This window comes from Dipodomys merriami, unplaced genomic scaffold (assembly GCF_024711535.1).
Source record: "Dipodomys merriami isolate MVZ:Mamm:240054 unplaced genomic scaffold, mDipMer1.0.p SCAF_267, whole genome shotgun sequence".
In the NCBI taxonomy this organism is placed as follows: Eukaryota; Metazoa; Chordata; class Mammalia; order Rodentia; family Heteromyidae; genus Dipodomys; species Dipodomys merriami.
The window spans coordinates 1,352,014-1,363,295 of record NW_027204126.1 but is presented as its reverse complement, the minus strand read 5'-3'; the positions used below and the strand labels follow the sequence as shown (position 1 = coordinate 1,363,295).

Genomic DNA, 11,282 nt, shown 5'->3' with positions numbered 1-11,282 from the left:
TGACCCCCTCACCCAGCCCTCCTCCAACAGAAGGGATTCAAAAGACTAATTAGTGAAATACCTTGCTAAACAAGCAAGCCCTGGAAAAATGAAGCTCAACAAGGGTACTTCGTTTAAAAGAAATATTGTCTTAAAATTTTTTTAAAAACTTTAGAAAATCTACGTACAACTGATTTTGATTTTTTGTGTGCTTTAAGATCTGTGTGAGTGTTTTGTATGTGTTTAAGAACATGTTCAAGATCAGAGTTGTCAGCATGCTGTAACAATGGGTGAGGTTAAGTTTAAAATTCAAAAGGTTATGAGGTTTGGACATTACCAAAAATTTTAAGGAATCTTCACATTGTTTTTAACGGCTTTTTAAGTATTCTTTAACTTAAAAATTAGAAAATCTGGTGTTGAGTTCTAATTTTATTCCCTTGTGGTCAGAGAGAATGCAAGGTTTCTGAATTTGGACAAGTTTGCTTTGTGGTCTAAAATGTGGTCTATTTTAGAAAATGTTCCATGTGCTGTTGAGAAAAACGTGTATTCTTGTGGAGAGCTGCGGGAGCCACGACCAAAGACGGCCAGGCAGTAAGGCGTGGCCACAAAAGCAACATTGTAGCTCCTTGGTAAGATGGCGCTGGCTCCCGCCTTCTGTCTTCCCGGTGACAAGTGCTCTCTGTAAAAACAACTCCTTATATGGCTATGACTTGGTTCCTAGTTTGCTTCCATGTTTGCGACCCTATCGGTATATGCCACGTGGTGCTTCAGGATTTGCCATCCAGGAGACTTATAACCAGAGCGCGGGGGTGAGGGGACAGAGAAGCAGGAAGAAGCGGGCAGAAGAAGCAGGAGAGAAGATGTTGTAAAAGGTCCTGAATAAACCGCATTGAGAAGAATCCCGGGTCGCGTCTTCCTTGCTGGTCGAGGTGGTCGCGACATATTCTTATGCTGCTGGGTGAAATTTTTGGCTGATGTCTGTTAAATCTAGTTGATCTTTGCAGTTGTTTAGATCTGCGGTTTCTTTGTTGAGTTTTTGCTGAGTTGATCTATCTAGTTGGGAAAGTGGTGTGTTAAAATCCCCAACAATTAATGTCTTTGGATCTATGTAGGATTTGAAGGAAAGTAGTGTTTCTTGGATAAATTTGGGTGCTCCGTTGTTTGGTGAATAGATATTTAGAATTGTAATATCCTCCTGAAGGAGAGATCCCTCAATTAGTATGTAGTGACATTCTTTGTCTCTTCTCACGAATTTTAATTTGAAGTCTATTTTATCTGATATTAGGATTGCAATTCCTGCCTGTTTATGGGGGCCATATCACCTTGCACCAGAATCAACTCCAAATGGATCAAACACCTCGAGTCAAAGCAGACACTCTGAAAACATTACAGGATGCAATAGGAGAAACGCTAGGTCTCCTTGGCACAGGCTGAAAAATTTTTAATAGAGAACCAGAAACACAACAAATCAAAGAAAGGTTGGACAAATGAGATTGCATGAAGTTAGAGAGCTTCTGCATGGCAAAGGACATAGCTAGCAAGATCAATAGAAAGCCTATGGATTGGGAGATCTTCACTAGCCATACAATGGACAAGGGTCTCATATCTAATATATACTTAGAACTCAAAAAATTAAATCCCCCGACAACAAATCCTCAAAGAAACAACTACCCAATAACTAAGTGGGCTAAAGACTTAAAGAGAAACTTCTCTGAAGAGGAAAGAAGGATGGCCAATAGACACATGAAGAAATGCTCAACCTCTCTAGCCATAAAAGAAATGCAAATCAAAACAACATTGAGATACCACCTCACTCCAGTTAGAATGGCTGAAATCAAGAACTCTAAAAACAACAGATGCTGGAGGGGATGTGGACAGAAGGGAACCTTACTGCATTGTTGGTGGTCATGTAAAGTTGTTCAACCACTTTGGAAAGTAGTATGGAGGTTCGTCAAAAGACTCCACATAGAGCTCCCATATGACCCAGCAATCACACTTTTGGGCATTTACCCAAAAGTATACAAACAAAACCACCAGCACGACTATGTTTATTGGAGCACTATTTACTATAGCTAAGTTATGGAACCAACCCAGATGCCCCTCAGTAGATGAATGGGTCAAGAATATGTGGTATATATACACAATGGAATTCTATGACTCCATCAGAAAGAATGACATTGCCCCATTTGTTAGGAAGTTGAAAGACTTGGAAAAAATTATATTAAGTGATGTAAGCGAAGCCCAAAGAAACATATGTCCCATGGTTTCCCTTATTTGCAATATCTAGTATATGTCTGAGTCAAGCAGAAAAGGTCAGATCAGGTGATGTTAGGAAAATGAACTCTAAGATATGTATTCAAATGTGTTTTTTTCTTTCATGCATTTGTTTCTAATGCATTTATAAGATTATTTCTTTGTTGCTTTGTATGTCCCCCCCCCACAGTATAACCCTGCTTTCACTGTATTTGATGTTGGTATAATTTGTGGAGGGGAAGGGGAAAAACAAGTCGTTTAAATAAGGATACAGGTGGACCCGTTGCAACAATGAAAAGTACAAGTTTTCATGTGGAAAACCAACTTTACAACTTTGTTGCGGGGGGGTAGGGGCGGGAAGGATTGGGTGGGGGGGTGGGGGGAGGCTGGGAAGGGATGGAAAGGGGAAACAAAGGAGGAGGCTACAATGCTTGATAAGAAATGTACTCATTATCTTGCCCATCTAATTGTAACCCCTCTGTACAGTATTTTCACAATAAAAATAAATAAAAATTAAAAAATTAGAAATCTGGTATTTTAAAATCTAATATTTTAAAATGCATACAGCTGTTTATACTGTAATCAAGATATCTGGCTTAACACAAATACATTGGCTGTTTGGAATTTAGTTCCTTGGCTAAAATTTGGGGATAAATATTAGAAATTTAAGTGTAAAGGTTAGTTTAACACTGTCAAAGATGTTACCTGTTCTGTCTGTCTAAAACTGTGTATTTCATTCGAGAATCAAGAGATAAGAAAAGGGAAAACTTAGAAACCAACAGAAGACCTGTCTTTAGGGGTGAGGAGTGAACAGGCAGAAGCGCAGTTCAGCTGGTCATGTATGGTGGGACAGGCCCTGAGGAAGTCCACAGATAATGGGACAGGCCCTGGGAGGAGTCCATGCATGGTGAAAGGGGGCAAACTTGCACAAAGGCAGTTCACCTAACACTAAAGAGTTGGCTTAGGTATATGCCCATTCCATAGGAGGGGCCAAGTGGCCCATCTTTGTTCTGTCCCTTTTCCCTACAGATTGACACTGGAAACATGAGTGTTAAAATGAGTGATGTGATGATCTGATTAGTATTGCTAAAACTGCCCCTTGGACTTAAAAAGAGGGTTAAAAAGTTTATTTGTATAATGTGATTTGCTTTCAATGATGTTCTACAAGTAGTATATGTTTCTAAAAGTCATAAGGGTGTTATGTCTAGCTTCTTGGTACAGTGATGGTGATTGTAATTCTTGCATTAAGGAAAAATTGACATTTAAGTTTAAAAGTTTTAGTGTGTATCTGTTTTAAAACAAGCAGCCAAGAGACAATGAATGACACTTTGCCTCAAGATTTTAAGAGATTTTTTAAAATGCAACTAAAAACTAATGTATAGAATATTAAAAAGGAGATTAATAGGAGGCTTAAAAATTAGGAATGGATTTTTGGATATAAAGTTTAAGAGTAAAATTGTTCTTAATATTTGCCTCAAAGTGCACAAAGGAAAAATTAGGATTACCAAAATAATTGCTATTCTAGTTTGCTCTTATAGGTTTTTTTTAAACAGTTTCCAGCAAGCCCAGAGCAAAGTACAAAGGATTCTTACAAGTTTGTTAGATGTAATTTTGGCTTTTATAAGTTCCAGGTAAGAGCATGCTTAAAAGCTACTTCTATGTTGACCACCTTGTTGCTTTTAATTGGAATAAAGTGGCCTTCTATAAGACTCATTGATCTGCAAACTGGTTCGAAGCCAGCCCAGGGAAGAAAAAGGTCCCTGTGAGACTGTCACCTCTAATCATCCAGCAGAGTGCTGAACGAGCAAGCAGAGTTGCTTTGGGACTCAAAGTGGCAGAGTGCTAACCTTGAGCTGTAGAGCTGAGGGACAGCACTCAGGCCCTGAGTTCAAGTTCAGCGACCAACTAAGGGAAATGCCAATGAGGCATTTTTTCCAGTGTGGAGAAGACACTCCTGGAACGAAAGCAATGGTGGAGCATCCAGAGGTAGTAAGCCACTGCTTGGATGGCAGATATGTCGGATCCTAGAGTCATTTGTGCATGGCCCTTCAAGAATTGATCAGAGCCAGGAGGTCATGCGAAGACAGTTTGTAAACATGCCTAATGTCCATGACTATTTACCTCGTAAGGGACAGGAACTTGCCATCCTGTGACAGTAGTAAAAAGCTAAAGTTATAGAATGTGGGGGATAGTTTAAATCCCAACCCTTGTATGTGCCAAAAATTCTAATTGGCAATAATTTTTGAGCTGACACCAGCTACATGAAATTCATCTCCTCAGGAAAAAGTTTGTAAACCTGTAAGTGTGTTTCTATTGATATCTCTCTGAAGGTCTGCATAGGTAACTGGGGCATCATTAGAGACCACATTCCTAAGCCATCCAGAAAGATGCTTTTGCAAACCAGAAGGCTAAACAAGCTACACTGCTGTAGCCAGAGAAAAGGTTTGTGCATTTGCCAAAAGTTAAAATATTGTTCTTTGTAAAATAGGCTAAGGTTATAGGTTCCTGGCTAGGTAGGATCAACACCCCTGAGTCAGCTTAAAGAAGTTACAGAAGATGAATATTCACCCATCTTCTGCTTTTAAGAACAAGGGACCAGAGTCACTTTAAAAAGTTGTGTCCAAATAGACAGAAGGAAAAGGCATGGGAAATAGTACAGGCCTGAGCCCTCTATATCTGCCTAGAAAATCAGCCTTATTAAAAGAACTATCTAGTTTAAAAAGTTGTCATCTTGGTAAATTGTCATAGGCTATTGTCTAAATAGTCTTAAAAACTAGTGGGGTCACAGCCTGCCTAGCCTATGCAATGTATCCTTAACCAGTCTGTGTAGGAATTTGCAGCCCAGCAGGAGGTGTGACAGTCCCTTGAAGCCACTGAAAGACCCTGCTGCTGCTGCTACAGCTTGACAGTCCCCTGGAAGAAATCTACATTGTTACCCTGACCACCTCCACTGTGAAAAAAGTAGAGTGAACTGCCTGATTCCATCACCTGAGACTGCATCCTGGTTGAAAGCTGCTGAAACTGAGATCTTGTGGGACATTCTTTTGGGTGATATCCAGAAACCTTCTCTATTCCCACAGTGGATATTGGGGGCAAGGATATCACTGGCTTGCTTGCCTTAGGCACTTCAGTGCATAATGACTGAAAATCCACTCTATAGTCACAGCCAAGTTTGGCTCTGGTATGGTAATAACCTGAGTTTGTTTTCAATACAGGTAGTAATGAGACCCAGCCCTGCTCTTAGCCTTAAAATCTAGCAAGTTTCTGCATCCCAGTGGTGACTTGAGGCTGCTCTGAGATAACTTGGTTCTGCAAGCCAAAGGAAAAATGGGCATTTTAAAACTCTAGCCACAAAGAAGTTCAAGGAATTGCAAACAAGAGGAGGGTAGTAAAGAAAGCCTTGGGAAAGGAATTGGGAAAAAATTAGTATCCTCTTTGGATAAAAAAGGATTTGAAAAGTAAGGATTGTCTTAAAACATTAAGTCATTGGAGTAAAGAAGACAAACCTCAGACAGTTTAAGTATGTAGTAAATGGTATGAGTGTGTCTTAATATTGGAGCTTCATGAGTATTGCTGGTATAAAATTAAGTGAACTGATATACAGAGTCAGGACTGGTGGAAAAAAATGTAAGGGCCTTTGGTACTGTTAATTTTGTTACTCACAGTCGGGTCCAGTGTTGTAAACCGGCTAGGGATGTTTGTTAGAAAACGCATTAACACTGTACAGCTGATGATCTTAAAGGCTCAATATCATCTGGTACCCAATGGAGAACATGATGTGTGCCCTTAAGGACCATGATTGGCCCTTAAGGCCTATCAGAAAGGGGGAAATGAGGAGCCTGAGGCCTGAGTGACTCCATCTTGAGCTAGATGTCATCTTCTGAAGTATGAGTTATGCAGCTGACCATGAGCCCGACCAGGGAATGAACAGAAGAAGCAATTCCCTGGCAACTAGGAACATAAACTATCCTTGGGGAAACCGCAGGCAGGCAGGTGCTGGAGGGCATGGTGACCCCCGCAGTCAGGCCACAGGTGGTGTTTGTTTAAAAAAGGAACCCTGCAGTTTAGCAAGTGTGTCCTTGAGACTCCCTGTGGTGCAAGCCAACCAGTTTAAAGTACTTCAACCCTCTGATCTAACCAACAACCTGTTTCTGCTTTGTAGTGCGCCAGTCATACTATAGAATTGTATTAAGAGTTTCCCTGCGATGTGTTATAATTTGTTGTAAGATGCTATGATGTATACAAAGTCCCTGCCTTCCCTAAAAATTGTATAAAAAGTACTATAACCCTGGTCTTGGGGCCTCTTAGCGTCATGGGCTGCTGCCATGTATGTGGTGGGACCAAGTTCTAGCTTGCAATAAAGACTCCTTTGCTTTTACATTGTTGATGGTCTCTGGTGGTCTTTTGGGTAAGGATTTCCAAATTCGATTTTACACTGTCTTTCTTCCATCCTGTTTCTGGCTCCCTTATCAAAGATTATGTGCCTGTAGGAGTGGATTCATTTCTGGGTCTTCAATTCTGTTGTATTGATGGAATTCTGTGCTTCTATCGGAAAGAATGGCACTACCCCATTCCTGAGGAATTGGAAAAACTGGAAAAAATGATATTAAGTGAAATAAGCCAGATCCAATTAAATATATACTGCATGATTTTCCTCATTTATAATAACTAGAATATGCCCATAAATCTACAAGTTAATCCAGTAGGTAGTAAAAGACAAATAATTATACTTGGGCATGAATAACTAACAGCAATCTAAGCATTCACATGGTGAAAACAAGGGCAGCTATTCTTAGGAGAGGATCACAATGGCTCAATACCTATGTACATATGACCATATTGCAATGAACTCTAAGAATCAATCATGCATATGAAATACATATATCTGTATATAATTTAATAGATGTCATAAAATAACCGACTTCCCTGTAATCTCAAAGCAAAATTGTAGGTTTAGAAGATAAAATTGAGGAATGTTTTCAAAACAAAAACAAATATATAGAGGAAAAAGTGGGAGAGAAAAGATAAGATGAAAAGTAGAGTAGCTATCTATTGAAGAATTCATAAAAAATTTCCAAAACTATACAAGAGAGCTGGGGTACAGCTCAGTTGTAGGACTAGACTAATATATACAAAGCCATGGGTTCAATCTCCAAGAAGGCATAATAAGGTAATAAATAGTAATAATAAAATAATTACTTGAAATAAATGCTTTCATGTTAGAGAGGCCTGATTCTTAAAACAGTATACAAATTACTCTCAATTCTTGTATCCAATGACATAAAACTACAAGAATGAAGAGGAAATAGTTTTCCTTTTCTATCCTTTCCTTTAGTTTTCTGTTTTCTTCTTTTCTTTTTTCCTTTGGCACTACTGGTGCTTGAAGTTGCTAAGGCTCTGACCACTATTTTTCAGATGAGGTCTTACTTCTTGGCCAAGCCTCCTTTGAGCAATAATCTCTTACCTATGGCTTCCACAAACATGAGATAACAGGGAAATTACACTATACCTAGCTTTCTGTGTTTTTATAGTTTCTCACTTTTTTTTTTGTCAGAACTGGCCCTGGATGTTGGTGTTCTAAAGTTCTGCCTTCTAATTAGCAAGCTTGGACTCAGACTATTTTCCAATGTAAACATTCAATATTGACTTCTATTTTCTAGATATCATTAAATTCTATTGAGCTTAGTATGGATCTTTATGATGTTATAAGAAGAACACAGAGAAATCCCTTGAATATTTTCCCAGTTTCTTTAAATATTTATAGAATGACATCACAAGTAGGACATTAATATTTCACAAGTGCCTTATGCAGACTTCAGTTACTTTAATTATTTTGTGCACATATTAAGTCCAATATAATTTTATCAATTCTATATTAATATATCATATTTACAGATAACGTTTCTTTACCAAAAATGAGTCTTGTCTCATGCTTCCCTTTTATAATTAAACCCACTACTTCTCTTTGTCCCATCCCAAACCTGTTTCATCCTGGCAACCAACACATTTTTTTTTCTCCGACTTCTAGCTCATGCAATAAATAAGCTTTTAGAATTTCCTTCAAATCTCTGGTAGATTATTGTCAGTTGTTGTATGCCTTAATAATGTATTGTATTCCCAGAAGTTGCCTTTGGTTCTGTCATTATAGAATGTAGCACAATTCATTTCCCATTTACCTGAAGAAAGCCTGAACTGACTAGAGGAAATAATGCTGGTATAAGCCTATGTGTTTTGGCCTTTGGGTGAATGTTACATTTTATTTCTATGAGACAAAGCCTAAAGAACTCAATTCCTGTGCTATACTGTAGGTTGTTGCATATTTCATATTCTAGGAACCTGTCAAAATGTTTTCAGAAGTGGCTTTCCCATTTGAATTCCTGCCAGCATCCATTTTCTCTGTTTCTTGATAGCATTTAGTACGGACATTGTTGTATTATGTGAAGTAATTCTCATATATGTTTTATAATGTCATTTTAGTTTTAATGTGCATTCATTTGATGACTGATGATGCTTTTCTTGTGCTTATTTTTCACAACATGTATTTTGCTGGTTTCTAATCGATTTTTTTTTAACATTAGGTTTTGAGCATTTTATGTAGAGTCTACATTTGAGGCATTCTTCAGGTACAGGATTTGCAAATATTTTATCCTTGACTATGGGTACCCTTCATCATCATTACCACCACCATCATCATCATCACTATTAGTATTACTATTATTAATTTTGTACATGTATGTATGGTCCTGGGGATTGAAATCAGGGCCCCTGAGATTTGTTGCATTTTGTTAACAATTTGCCATTTGAGGGGCCGGGAAGGTGGCTCAATGTAGAGCGCTTGCCTTGCATGCATGAGGCCCTGGGTTCTATTCCTCAGCACCACACAAGCAAAAAAGAAAAAAGCCAGAAGTGGCACTGTGGCTCAAGTGGTAGAGTGCTAACCTTAAGCTGAAGAGCTGAGGGACAGCACCTAGGCCCAGAGTTCAGGCCCCATGACTGGACCCAAAAAATAAAAAATAAAAAAAACAATAAAAAAAACAATTTACCATTTGAGTCATGCCTCACTTTTGGCTTTTTTGCTGATTAAGCAGAGATAAGATTCTCAGGGACTTTATTTTGTGGGCTGCCTTCAAACAGTAATACTCAAATCACAGCCTAGCTGTGATGAGATACATGAGCACCCTGCTCCTAAATTCTATTCACTATTTGTATACGAGACTAAATTATTTTAGACTTTTATTGAGTTTTATTGAGTTATACTATATCAAGTTTTCCTTTTCAATAATTTTAATGCCATATTTAAGTATGCTTAAATTGTCAAGACATCTTCCTTTGCTTTATATTTACATCACTCTTTTGTTTTATATGCCACTTTCAAAACCTGCTTGAAGATAATATTTGAATAAATAGTTATATTTAAGTCAACGTTCACTTTTTAATTCTCCCCAATACTGTCTAATCTATCACCACTTATTAAAGAGAATGTCATTCCACAAGTGTTTGGTTTTAAACTCTTATTAAATATTCCTTGATAATATGTATGTGGCTCTAATCTGGTGCCGTCCAGACCCATTGAGCTTTATAATCTTTCCTCTATAAATATAACAATTTTACACTAACACCACCTTTAATATTAGACAGAGAAATATATTCCAGTTTATTTTCTTTTGTCAATGAGTCAAGAGTGCTGGTCAGGTGTTTCAAGAAATTGTCATAAACTTATAAATAAAATTGTGAAGCTGTGCACTGTCAGCTCATGCTTATAATCCTAGCTGCATAGGAGACTGAGATCTGAGGATTGCGGTTCAAAGCCAGCTGGAACAGGAATGTCTGTGAGACTCTTATCTCCAATTAATCACCAGAAATCCAGAAGTGGCACAGTTGCTCAAGTGGTAGAGCACTCACTTTGAGCTGAAGAGCTGAGGGACAGTACCCAGACCCAGATTTCAAGCCCCAAGAATGACCAAATAAAAGGAGGGGGATGAAGCAGGAGACAATTAAATAACTTTGCTCAAATGTATCCTCCAATCCACAAAAATTATATGTCTGTATTTACTTAGATTTTTGCCTTTATATTCAGCATTTTATAATTTTCAATGATACTGGGTGAACAACACTGAAATACATTTTGACGATGTGTGGAGATAGCACAAAGACATTAACAGAAAACAGTTGAAAAATAAGGGGCAACGGGAATGGAGAAAGACAGAAACAGGTTAATCAGGCCTTTGATCAATATGTGCATGTGCAAAATATTTCAATAAGATTTCTTCGTACAATTAATATGCACCAATTAATAAATATCTTCCAAAGGCATTGGTATTCATGTATGACATAAAGGATAAATACAGATTCTCTGGTGAAATGAAACAAAGATAGACGCGAAAATACATAATTATAGTAATTGTGTAAACGAACTAAGAAATTTGGTCAACATTCTGAGGGCTCATGGTTCATTAGACTAGAAGGCCATTGGTGTCTAAGATAATACTAAAATGTTAGACTTGAGCCTATCTTTAAGACTGCTTAATGCTAAAGTAAAATCAATAAAGGACATGTTTGGCAAATAAAGTAAAATGATCGCTTATGGACAAATGAAAATAATAATATACATATATAGTTATTTGTATATATACACATATAAATATGAAATATGCATAGGTACACATAGTATGTATAGATATACACTTATTTAAAGAGATTTGAATCAGAAATATATTAAGAGCATATTAATGCCAATGAAAAACTTTAACCATCCTGAATATGTTATCCAAAAATCCAAATACATATCTCTGTAATAATATACCAACAACCAAAGAACATATTAAAAGATCATAGCATACCTAGACATTGCATACATATAGAGATTAGTGGAATTAGAAACAACAATAAGATAGCACTGCACAACCACTATGTAGAAATTGGAATCCTTATACATTGTTGCTTAGCACTTACAGTGATATAGTCAGTTTATTAAACATACTGGCAATCTTTAAGATACTACACATCTAGTTGCTCTATTATCCAGCATTTTAAGTCATAGTTTTATATAC

General features: G+C 37.5%; 1 long non-coding RNA gene across 1 annotated transcript; it reads left to right on the top strand.

Moving 5' to 3' along the window:
• Nucleotides 1-220: 220 nt before the first annotated feature.
• LOC138837234 (uncharacterized) lies at nucleotides 221-1,332 on the top strand. Its single transcript, XR_011375270.1, has 3 exons — nucleotides 221-269; nucleotides 492-608; nucleotides 1,265-1,332. It is a non-coding gene; the product is annotated as an uncharacterized lncRNA (long non-coding RNA).
• The last annotated feature ends 9,950 nt before the right edge of the window (nucleotides 1,333-11,282 follow it).